Raw genomic sequence first — 12,689 nt, 5'->3', positions numbered from 1 at the left:
AATCAGCATAATTGGGTATGACAAAAATGTGTAAACATTTGTTTTTACAAAGTGGTGTATTCCTTTTTGGGCATCAATAACTGCAATCAAACATTTCCAATAACTGTTGATCAAATCAGTCCTACATATCACCTTGGAAGAATTTTAGCCCATTCCTTCTTACAGAAGAGTTCAACTGAGGGATATTGGAGAGCTTCATTACATGAACACTATTGTTTCAAATCCTTCTTCCATGACATGCCTATAGGATTAATAATGTGTGTAGCCATTTTCAGTCTGGTGAGGTTCAGGAGTTGTGCTTCTCAGAAATCTCCTTTGTTTGAGCCATTAACAAACTTCCACATATCTATGTTGTAGAATAAAATAGAAACTTTATTTAGTTATTTGACCATATCAAAAGTATAAAACTAAAGCAAATGTACAAGTGGAAAAAACAAAAGTATATACAGATGAGTTTTTCATAATGAATACTCACACTTCTGCTCTTTGAATAAGGTAGGACCTCCCACACTCACATCTGATTGTCGTTCCACTGATTGAAACACTTGACTCTAATTTCCCCTCCAAATGAAATGATAATCCTAGAGGTTCACATATTTTTTGCCGCACAGCCCTATATAGCTATGGATTATTTACCTCAATAAATAAATGAACAAGTATAATGTTCTTGACCCATTTGTTTAATGGGATTCTTTTTATCTAATTGTAGGACTCGTGTGGAGAATGTATCACATTTTAGATCATGTTTATAAAGAAATATCAAAAATTCAAAAGGGTTCACAAACATTTCAGCATCACTGTACAGCCAAACTCCAGGTTTCTTTGAAACCATTCTGGCAATGGGTAGTGAAACTCCAAAATGAGCAAAGGGAAACAGACCAGACCAATTGGTGTAATGAACTGCCTCTCCCCTATCTTGGCTTGTATACATCTTCAATATCTCAGTTAGCAAATGGTTAATCCTTTCAGAATGTAAGTGCCTCCAGATGTGCTCAAATGATTGGGCCACCGGAAGACACTGCTATTATTACTCACATTGGAGTGGGGCTGCTGCCTCTGAGAATATTCTCCCACCAAGTTAGTTATGCAAAGCACTTAAGTTCTGGGAACAGCCAGACCTACAGACAAAAGGTCAGTGCCATATGGCACTTTGAGGCTATGCACTGCCCTATTGCAATGCAACTGGAGAACTGATGCTACAAGAGAGGGAGAATAGTGCACTGCTGTGCTTCTGATTCCTCAACAGGAAAGTTTCATTTTTGGTAACTGGATCCACACAATCAATACAAATAAAGAAGAAGCCTCTTTCTTGCCTGTTACTTTAGGAAACAGAAATGCATCACAGTACAGACAGTGAAGGAAAGCATGACTTTTTCAGCAATGAGGCATCAGCAGCTCACACATCTGAGGTCACAGGATTTTTCATTTAACTAAACCAAACAACTCCCACGTTTGTATAAGTGACTTGGGACCAGGCTGCCTATTTCAGTTATTATTTAGAAGCTCCTTGATTATTTCATGGGTAACATACATCCTCTTAGCATGACTGCCCCTCTCCTGCTTCAGATAACAAACTCAGGGCTGAGCAGGAGCAAGGCATAATTTTTTAAAAAAGTTCCCTGCAAAATGTAACCTTTCAGTGGCATTTGGTACTTTCTTGTGAAATGATAAAGTATCTTTTCCAAGGCATATAAAGAAGGAATACAACCACTTTCCAATACCGAGACCTCCCTACCATTAAGTCCAGGAAAGCATTAGTGAACAGAGTTTATGGGCCATATAACTGCATTCCTGAGCTGGCTTGCTGTTCCTGGGGGCAGTAAAAGACACTGTCCGATCCCCAGTGCTGAAATAGGATTCATCTGCCATTTGTATCGGCCTACTAATTGCTGATGTTGGACATTTGGGAGACATCAAGAACCATAGAAGTCTAAAGCATTATCCCTAAAGTTGTGACATGGTTTTAAATCTATTTTTGCAATAACCCTAAGAAACACAGCACTGTTATTCTTATATTCTCTAGAGCATTCAAAAAGTCGGAAGAAACAGAAAACATTCTAATTCTGAATGGACTCAATGTTCCAATAAATATTCCTTGCCCAAATTACTCATACGTAAGAAGCACAGCATTCCTATCAGGGCTCAAACTGAATTAGCAACACTTACTGGGATCATATTTTCAGAATGAGGCATGAATTCAAGAATGCCTCTTTAAAAATGAAGATACTTTTAAGCAAAGTTAAATATCCCAGTCTTATCACTAATTCTTGTCTCAGCCTTCTAAGGAATGAGAGCAGCAAGATATAAAACATAACTTACACTGTAGAATTCACATCCAACAGACTATTTATCCTTAATGTAAAAATGTGTGCAGTCTAGTCATTTATTTCTGCCTGCTACATACTCAAATCTATACAGAACATAAACAATACAGGAATTCCCTCTCAAAAGAAAAAAAAATACTGTTTAACATCACAAAAATTAATGCAACCTTCTTCCACTTGGCACCTCTTTGGATTTCCATCAATCCAGCAAGTATTTCTAAAGCTAGAAAAGATGGGAGCTGCAGTCTAATCCATCTGGAGGTGCTGCCTGGGGAAATCTGTTATGAGAAATAAATGACAAAAGAAAGATTCCAAATAATGCTGTGCTATTCGTTTTCTGATGCAGAGTCTGCAGGTTTTCAGTTCTTAAAAGAGGAAAATTTCAGATGGGAATACATCGGTATCAGGACTGAGCTACATAGAATGGTTATCCAGGGCCTGGATACGTGATATCTCCAGACATCACTACAGAACTTCCTGCTTTTCTCTGGGCTCCATTTCAGAACATGTTGCCATTATTGCAGATAAAATAAACCATTTGCTCTTTCATCTCAGGACTCATATTGCACCAATTTCCATACTGATAAAATAGTTCAAGATGATCTAGTTTCAGTGCTCCAAAAGGAGCATATGGAGCCTATAGAAAAGCTTTCTCTCCCCTGGAGCTATTGTTGTTTCGCTGATGTGGCTATTTGAGATGCCATCTAAGCCCAGGAATTAATGCGGCATAAGGACTCCAACAATCATTGCATCATTGTAATGCAACCTTCTCCTTCCTTTCAACCTGCAGCTAAATAATCTTAGTTCATCGCAGGTAGACCTTACGCGCTCCAACCTTTGGCAAAGATGTTTACTATTTCCACTTGTGCTTTAGGTTCTCAGGAATTTGCAACATAAAATATCCTCTGCCCAAAGCACAGGTAGTCCTTGTTTAACAACCACTTATTCAGCGGCTGTTTGAAGTTGCAAAGGCAGTGAGTAAGTGGTACAACCAGTCTTCAAAGTTCTGGATGTTGAAGTACCCTGTGGGTATATAATTGTGATCTGGCCACTGGGCAACTAGCTAGCATTATGACAATGCTCACATAATTCTTATTTCCGACTGCCATTGTGACTGCCAACTGCAATTGCCATTTATGGGAAACAGACAGGGAACGCTACACATTGCACGTGTAAGTTGCTCTTGCTGCTATTTCTCTTGAGGAGCCCGTTATGAGATCCCAGGGAATACCACCACCACCCCAGCATTCCATAGTGCCCTTACAAGCTTATTTATTCCTGATATATTACTACACATTCCACCAAAAGGATAAATAAACAAGTGAATTAACAAGTAGCTTGGCTCTAGGGGGTATAGTGGGTAGTAGCTGACCTTACAAGAAGTCTAAGCTTTGTGCTTTTGGGGGAGGGGGATGTCAAAAAACTATAAAAACAATTGGAACATGCTCAAAAGCCCTTCCAGGATAAAAGAAATCAGCCAACACTAGCCTAAAGATGAGTCTTTTTAGAGATTAACAAACTCAATTGGCAGAGACTGAAGTTGTTTGTTTTGAATTCCATGTATCTTTCAGCTGCTAAATAGAGGACCAGAAGAAAGAAGTGGAGAGTGTCATGAACAAAGTTTTAAGTGCATGAAAGCAGTTGCACTCAGACACACTCATGCAGAAACATCACACTTCATTTGGCCACACTCCATACTACTCACCTGTCTGAAGCCTGCTGGAAAATGGTGCAGGACATAAACTCCCTGAGGGTTTCCCCATTGACTTGCCTGTTGGAAGCCAGCAGGAAGTCACAAGTCAAAGTCACTTGAGGTCCTCGAATAAAAACCTGAGATCTTGCTTAACAGCAGCAATGGGGACTGCCAGGATTGCTGTTGCTAAGCAATGGAGTCACATCACACTGTGCTTTATGACATGTTGCCTAGCAATGGAAATTCAGTACTGTAATTCCAATTACTGTTGTTAAGTGAGGACTACTTGTAGTCTCACAAGTAGTGAGGACTACTTGTAAGTCTGTTCAATCACATACTCTGTGATGGCTTTAAACTCACATTTGCAAACTCAGTTTGCTTTAGTCATTCAGGCCAACAAAATTAAGCTTAACAAGGATGCATCCAAGCAAGCATCCAGCAGCTTCTGGAAAACACCAAGTTGATAGAGAGGCCTCCGATTTTATTCAGCTGAACAATTTCTATAGACACCCATTCAACATACAATTCAAGACAGCTCTCATCATTAAAGAACACTATAATAGAACCACATAATAAAAATACAAAGACATGTAAATAGAAAAAAAATGCTGGGGGGGAAGCAAAATCTTCCAATATGTTCATACAAATTCCAGACCCAAACCCTGAGGAGAAAATAATAGGTCTTTAATTCCTTCTGAAAGCTTGGCAGGGTCAGAGTTAACTGGATCCTGGAGGAGGAGGAGGTGCTGTTTTAAAGGTCAGGATAGCAATGGAGAAGATAGGTTTCCTGGGGAATGTTACAATCTTTGTGTATGGAGCTTGACAACATCAGAGATATTTGGAGATAAGCTGCCCTTGAAGGACTTTATAGATAAGAGCCATCTCTTAAATTACACTCAGAATTAAACTGGTAACTAGTACAACTTTATGCCTGTTGCTTCTCTACTAAACATTGTGTTTTCTCAAATTCCACCTACCCAACCTAGACAAACAAGGCTGCATTGTGCAACTTCTGAACTGAGTAAGTTAAGCATAGAATAATGTATTTACTAAATTGCCTGAATATGAATACTGATAAATTAGCCCCACTTAGGAATTCAGCCATACTAGTAGATCAATTCATAGTATAGACATATGATTGCTTAGATGTGAAATCAAGTTGTTGACATTCCAAAAACTGAGGAGGTCTTCTGATACCAGATTCAATGGTATTAGGTATGATAGCTTTCAGTCACATTTATATATGCTATGTTTCAGAGAACATGAAACTGTTTATATCTTTGACTTTTTTGTTTGGCCCTAAACAGGTTGGCTCAAGATATTTTGCATTTGAAATCAAGGACAAAAGAGCCCTTACTTCTTTATCTCGTGTAGAAGGCAACTGGATTGGCAGTGGAACTGTATTTGAATGACGACAATGAGATAGCATCCAATAAAAACTAAAGGTTATAGATTGCCTTTTTAAATGTATTGGTTTCATTTACTGGTGAATATCCAAGGATTCTTAGAGCGTCTAGGGAAGAGCGTCTAGGGAAGACTAAAACTCAACCCTTCCAAGACGGAGTGGCTGTGGCTTCCGGCCTCCCGGTTCAACCAGGTGCTTCCATCTCTGGCCATCGGGGGCGTCCAACTAGCCCCCATGGAACAGGTGCGCAATTTGGGCGTCCTCCTGGATGCCCGGCTGTCCATGGATAACCATGTAACAGCCGTGGCAAGGGGGGCGTTCCATCAGGTTCGCCTGATGCGCCAATTGCGCCCCTTATTGGACCGGGATGCCCTACGCACAGTCACCCATGCGCTAGTGACGTCTCGCCTGGATTACTGCAATGCTCTCTACATGGGGCTTCCCTTGAGATGCACTCGGAGACTACAGTTGGTCCAGAACGCGGCCGCGCGGGTGATTATGGGGAGGACTAGATACTCCCCTGTAACACCTCTCCTGCGCGAGCTGCACTGGCTGCCTGTGGTCTACCGAGTGCGTTTCAAGGTTTTGATTATGATCTTTAAAGCGCTCCATGGCACAGGGCCTAGTTATATGCAGGATCGCATCCTGCCCCACACATCCCTACGACCAATTCGCGCACACAGAGAGGGACTTCTCCGGGTGCCGTCCGCCAAACAGTGTCGGGGGGCGACACCCAGGAGCAGAGCCTTCTCTGTGATGGGCCCAGCCCTGTGGAATGACCTCCCCCGTGACATCAGGATTACTTCCGATCTCCGCTCCTTCCGTGTACAGCTGAAGACCCACCTCTTTCAATTATCCGGCCTGGCTCAATCGCAATCGTAATTTTCCCATTCCTCCAAACTGTTTTTAAATTGTCCTTAAATATTAATTTTTATTGGGTTTTTACAATTGGGGTATTTTAAAGTTGATTTTTAACTGTCTATTGATGTAATTTGTTTCCTCCTCCGTGTATGTATGTAGGTATGTTGTGTATGTATGTACGTTTGGTGTTGTTATATATTTTTTATGTTTTATGCTCCATTGTACGCCGCCCCGAGTCCTACTTGGAAAGGGAGCGGCTAATAAATCCAAATTTATTTATTATTATTATTATTTATGAAGTATTCATAGCTTAACCCTTTAATGTTTCACTGTCATTTTCCAACAATTGGCCCCGAAAAGTTGTCTGATATTTTTTTTAACTTCTCAACTTTGAGCAAAACAATTTTGAATACAATGCCCATGTATTTATAATTCTCTACATATTTGCCATATTCAAATTATATGCATACACATTAAAAGGTATTATATTAATGAACCCCTGGAATCTTAGTTTTTAATACATGTTCCCTGAGCAAAGCTCATCTCTAACTTCAGATACACACACAGTTGCTTTTTCTTAGCAATAAAAAGACTTAGTTTGCTATAGTCTTCTTCCAGGATATCCTGTCTTGAGATTTCTGGTGGTCTCCCGTCCACATATTAACCATGTTCACCCCTGGCTATCATCCACACTTAAATATGTTCAGTCAGGTACAAATCTGCTTAGGCTGAATATGTATCATCAGGTTGTTAACCCATAGTGATCACACAGATTGTTCTCCATGCAATTTGTTCCTAAAATGGTCCTTCAGGACTTCCAAATATGCTTCCCCCCCCATATAACTGAGTCCATCCACCTTGCTGCTGGTGTTTCTGTCTTTCCTTCTGCCCTTTTCCCAACATTAGAGCTTTTTTTTCCAGAGACCCATATCTTCACATGACATTTCTGAAGTAGGATAATTTATTTTATTTTCTATTTTATTGCATTTATTTTATCAAGCATGTATTAGGCAACATATATATGCATAAACAAGATTTTGGATACATGTCATGGATACGAATAAAAAGAAAGATTAGGACAGGGATGGTAGGCACGTTGCACATTTGACTCTGGCCATTTATGTCTTGAGTGAAGGCTCTTGGGATGATTTCTTTCAAGATCCATTTATTTATTTTTTCGGCTGGCCAGTATTCTCAGGAGTCGGCGTCAAGCCTTGTGTATTTTTACCTAGGAGAATGACTTCTTGGGGAATTTGTTCTGAGCTGAGCTGTCAAAAGACCACAAAACAAAACACATTCTTTTCTTCACGCCTACACTCAAACAACCCACCCACCACCCTATGGCCTTTTGTGTGGGGCCTCCTCAACAGCCCCTATTGGGGGAAGCGATCGACACACAGAAAGCAAACTCTGATTCACATGCGCCCGAAACCCCCTAGGGTCTGTAGGTCAACCAGCCCATGGTTGTGTCCTTCGCAAAAACTTTTTCAACGGCGATCCCTCCCAGCAGACAAAGAACAAGGCAGGCCGCTAACTCAAGGTTATCTCCGCCGATAAGCCCCTCCACGTCCGCTCTCCCCCCCCCTCCGTCCCAGACGTCCCTTCCAAGCTTCCCACTCCGCGCCAAGAAGGTGCGAGGGAGGGGAGCGGAGGCGGGGCCGGGGGAGGAGGAGCGAACGGGCGGGCAGCGCTCCTCACATGTGGCGGGAGGCCTCCCTTCTTTAATGAAAACATGAGTCAGCGGCTGGCGTCGGCCGCGGATTTTCTAAACATTTCCTCATATCCTGAGAAAGGGGCGAACCGAGGGAGGAGGGGAAGATGGAGGCTGGTAGGCGAGCCGGGGGGGGGGGGGGGAGAGGCCAGAACCGAAAGCAGGCATCCACATCAGAGAGACAGAGACGGGGTTGAGAAACTCGCAACCCTTTAAAAAAGTCCCGTTTTGAACCGATCTGCACCATGCACAGAAAGAACGCGCACACACCGATTCGGATGGGATCGTTCCGCTAGGAGGATGGGATTCGAACCGCTCGCACCAGCTTTCCTCCAGCTCTCGTCTTCCTCTGACTTTTTTTGACCTGCTTTGGGCTGCAAAGCGCTTTTCAGTTCCAGCTACTTGAAGTTATCCCCCCCCCCAACCCCCTAAATTGCCCCTCTCCTCCAGAAAGAAAAAAAAATCAAAGGGGTTCTTTTTCTTTTTCCTTTTCCATCTTTCCTGTCTCTGTCTCTGTCTGCGAGTGCGATCCAAAAAGTTTGAACCCAAAGTAGGATTAAATCAACAACCGCAAAGCCTCATTCCTGGCAGAGGCTTCTTGTTGGTTTTAAAAGAACCGCTGCAGAGCTTGGAGCAAAGGCTCGGTTTAGGATCCTGTGACGAATACTCTGGGGGGTAATAAAAAAACAAACCAGAGGCTCTAGCCAGGCAGTGGGCATCCTCCTCCTCCTCCCCCCCCCAGTCCCGCCCCTTCAATCTTCAGACAACCCTCCCTAGGCATTTTTTCCCCTTTTCCTTTTTTTTTTTTTTTGGCAAGACTGCATAACTCAGCTGAAGGACTCGGGGCAGTCGGAGAAACTTCAGAGGAAAGATAAAACGAAGTTTTGGAGGGGAGTCCCAGCAAGTTCTGGGCGTCGTTTGGCGAAAGCCCTTTCTGCTAAGTTAAGGTAAGCCCTTCCGTGGTCTCCTTCGCTTTTAGTTCTTCAGCTCGTTATTTGTTGCACCAGGCTAAAAACAAGTTGCAAATGGAAAAAATTTTTAACGGATCCAGATGTGGAAGGTTCAACTATATTTGCTTTTGGGATCAGTTTCCAAAAGGGCAAAACGCAGATTTAAATGTTTCATTTTCCATCAATTTCTTTCTTTCACTGCTTTCCAAAAGAGCATCTCAATATAAAGCGGAGTTACAAAGCCCTTGTTTGGGGGGCTGAACTTCAAAAGTCTGAAAGAGAAATGGGGACAAACCTTACTTGAAAGTAAGATCTTCACTGCCCTAAAGTGAAATTAGGAAGTGGGAGTCATTGGGCTGAAGGTTCAGGTTTGTCCCCATTTCTCTTTCAGACTTTTTCTCATGTTTGTATCCATCCAATGGAATATAGTGGCTAGCATTTGAAACATAAATTGTTTGCGACATCCTAAGGGTTCAAAAAGAAAGAAAAAAGTCTATTGGTTTGGCTGAGGATGGGAGAAAGCATCTCCCTGTGTCCTGTTTATCATCCTTTTTTGTAATAGTTTTAAGATCAGATTTCAAGAGTGCTAATACTGTACTGGTTTTACTTTCGTTAGTTAAAGATGAATACCATGATGTGTGAAAATGGCTTTCTGGAGAGCCAAACACTAAAAGTGTGAAAAGGGATGATATGATATTCTGTTATCACAATATTGCTGACCATTGAAAGAAGAGAAAACTTTTAGCATAGTTGCTACTACAGCAACATCTGCTGCAAAGATAGAAATGGCTAGTTATCCTTTACCATGCTTCAGGCATCTTCTGTATCACCTGCTACTTAATTTTTCTCCTTTTATAGAGAGAGTGCTGGCATTCATGCCACAAGAAAAATAAATTGAATTCAAAACTTTCTGAGCAGGGGATGTCCTGGCTACAAGTTCAAAATACTCCAGTTCGGGTTCATGACCATTTTTCTGACTTTTCTGTCATATCCTTATGCTGTTTTTGACCAATTTGCAAGTATCTGAAACTTGAAACATCCCCATTGCAAGATCCAAAGCCCCCATTCTGAACACAAATTAGAACAATTGAGCATGAAACACTTCTGGAATGGCTGGAACAGTATTGGGATGCTTCCAGTAATGCTGGAACAACCTGTCTCGAATTTGAAGCAAGTATTGTGAGCTCAGAAGAGCTCATTTAGAACTTTTCTATTACTTGACCAATGAACTCACCAGAGTGGGCATTTCATCACACCAGTATTTCTCACAGTGTGTAGGACATTCAGTGCATGTGTGTTTGTAGGGCATCTTCTTAACCACTGTTCTGAAAGAACACAAGCTACTTGCTGCAAATCCTGATTTCAGTTTCAAAAATTAACTTCCTGGGTGGTCTTTGAGAAAAACAACTTCATTTCAAATCCAGTTGGTGATACAGCAAAATTAACTAGTCTATAGAATGCCATGATGACAGTGCTAATATATTTAATATTCAGCCATCTAGATTAAAATGAATAGGTAACTAAAATACAGCTATGAGGCAGGAACATAAATCCCATAACTGTTTATTTGAACTTCCTTTTGTTTATTTGAAAGAAATACAATTGTAACATAGGCTTGCTTTCCTGCTACTAAAATAAATGTTATCCTTTTAGTGCCACCATATTTTATAATGTTCCTTTTTTGGGAGGGGAGGTTTGAACTAAACAATGTCATATATGTTAATTTTATAATATTAATGTTTCAAAGTGTCTAGTATTTATTCCCAATAATGCGAATTTATGACTGAAAGTTTTTAGCTGGTGTTGACCTTATTATGCATTGAAGTTCTTTCCAAGAATCTAGAATGCCGAAATGTATCAACATAGTATATGTGCAGATCCAAGCAATATGGCCTTTTGCAATTGACAGAAATTTTTCAATGTACAGGTTTTCCATGTGCTATCCACTAGTATTGATGTGGCATGGCCAGTTTATGCCATAATCTTTCAATTTCTATTTTCTTGATACTTTATTATCTTTTCCAATTCTTTGTCTTTTTTTTACTGTCCCCTAGAATTTCCCCATCAATTATCCACACTTTCTTTGTTTCAACTCCAGTTATATCTGGTGTGTGATGAGCCAAGATTTTATCAGTCTGTATTCATAAAACCTACAATATTTTAACATTATTATTATTACTTATTTTAATCATTAAAACATGAAAGTCAACTGAACATTTAAAATTATCACAAATATTATTGACTGTCACTGATGATTGATATGGGTTGCTGCCGGCATCCTAGGTATCAACCAAGTACCTTATTAAGATGTACAATGTTCTGAGTAGCACAATTTTTTGCAGTTCCACTGGTGTTAATTCAGGAAACTGCAATTTCTTGATGTTTTTAATAAAAAATATTGGGCATGGTACCAAGTGCCCAGATGACAGTGGGTATCACTGTTACATGTTTTATCCATAATCACGTAGTTTTGATGGCCAGGTCATGATATTCCATGATTTTTTCCTCAGTTCTTTTCCTTGACTCTGGTGTCTCCTGGTACAGCAACATCAATAAATTGTATGCGTTGGTTTCTCATTTTTGACAACTTTTTCCACTTTATATGGAATAATAATACTAATAATGAGGGGGAGGAGGAGGAGGTGGAAGTGGTGGTTCTTGGTTGATACCTAGGACACTGGCAGCAACCTGCATCAGCCCGTCAGTGGTATTTGTGATGCATTTTTGAATGTTCAGTTGACTGAGTTTCATGTTTGATGAAGAATAATGATAATGATAATGATAATAATAATAATAATAATAATAATAATAATAATAATAATAATAATAATAATAATAATAGCAGCAAATCCATCAAACTGTAGAAGAAGAATAACAAAGTTTGAATGATTATGTGAACCAAAGTATAGAAAAATTGCTGCAGGCTGTGAAAAAGGAGAACAGCATAAAAACAACAGAAACAAAGGCAGAATATAAGGAAAAACAGCTGGATGACAGATTAAATAGATGGAAAACCAAAGCTTTGCCTGGACAGCACTTGAAAAACATTGAAGGAAAATGTGATGACAACTTTACATGGACATGGCTTAAGATGGAAACTATCAAGAAAGAAATGGAAGGTTTAATACTGGCTGCTCAAGAACAAGCACTACAAACTAATGCCATGAAAGCGAAGATACAAAAATCCACTGACAACCCAAACTGCCGACTTTGCAATAACAAAGTCGAAACTGTTTCACATTTAATATGTGAATGCAGCAAAATTGCACAAACTGATTACAAAGCTAGACATGACCGAGTTGCTAAATTAATCCACTGGTCATTATGTAAAAAATATGATTTACCCTTATCCAGAAAGTCATGGAAACATAAAGTGGAAAATGTTATCAAAAATGAGAAGGTAAAGATCTTGTGGGACTTTCGAATACAAACGGATTGTCATTTGAAGCACAACATGCCAGATATCACAGTTGTAGAGGACCAAAGTGTACAGTTTATTGATATCGCTGTTCCTGGAGATGCCAGAGTTGAAGAAAAAGAACTAGGAAAAATAATGAAATATCGCGACCTGGCCATTGAAACTACATGGCTATGGGTGAAGCATGTAACAGTGATACCCATTGTCATCGGGGCACTTGGCACCATGTCCAAAAAATTTACAAGTTACATCAACAAGTTGCAGCTTCCTGCAATAACACCAGCGGAACTGCAAAAAACTGCGCTACTCGGAACATCTTATATTTTA

The 12,689-nt window shown here is 40.3% G+C and overlaps 1 protein-coding gene across 1 annotated transcript in view; it reads left to right on the top strand.

The window, feature by feature from the left end:
* The first annotated feature begins 7,547 nt into the window (after positions 1-7,547).
* PDGFRB (platelet derived growth factor receptor beta) overlaps positions 7,548-12,689 on the top strand; it is a 114,573-nt gene continuing 109,431 nt past the window's right edge. Inside the window, exon 1 of the mRNA XM_081935063.1 lies at positions 7,548-8,941. The gene's annotated coding sequence lies outside the window, so the exon portion shown is untranslated. The remainder of the gene's footprint in view (positions 8,942-12,689) is intronic.

This window comes from Natrix helvetica (genome assembly GCF_964273705.1).
Source record: "Natrix helvetica genome assembly, chromosome: 1".
In the NCBI taxonomy this organism is placed as follows: domain Eukaryota; kingdom Metazoa; phylum Chordata; class Lepidosauria; order Squamata; family Natricidae; genus Natrix; species Natrix helvetica.
This window is presented reverse-complemented; position numbering and strand designations above follow the sequence as displayed.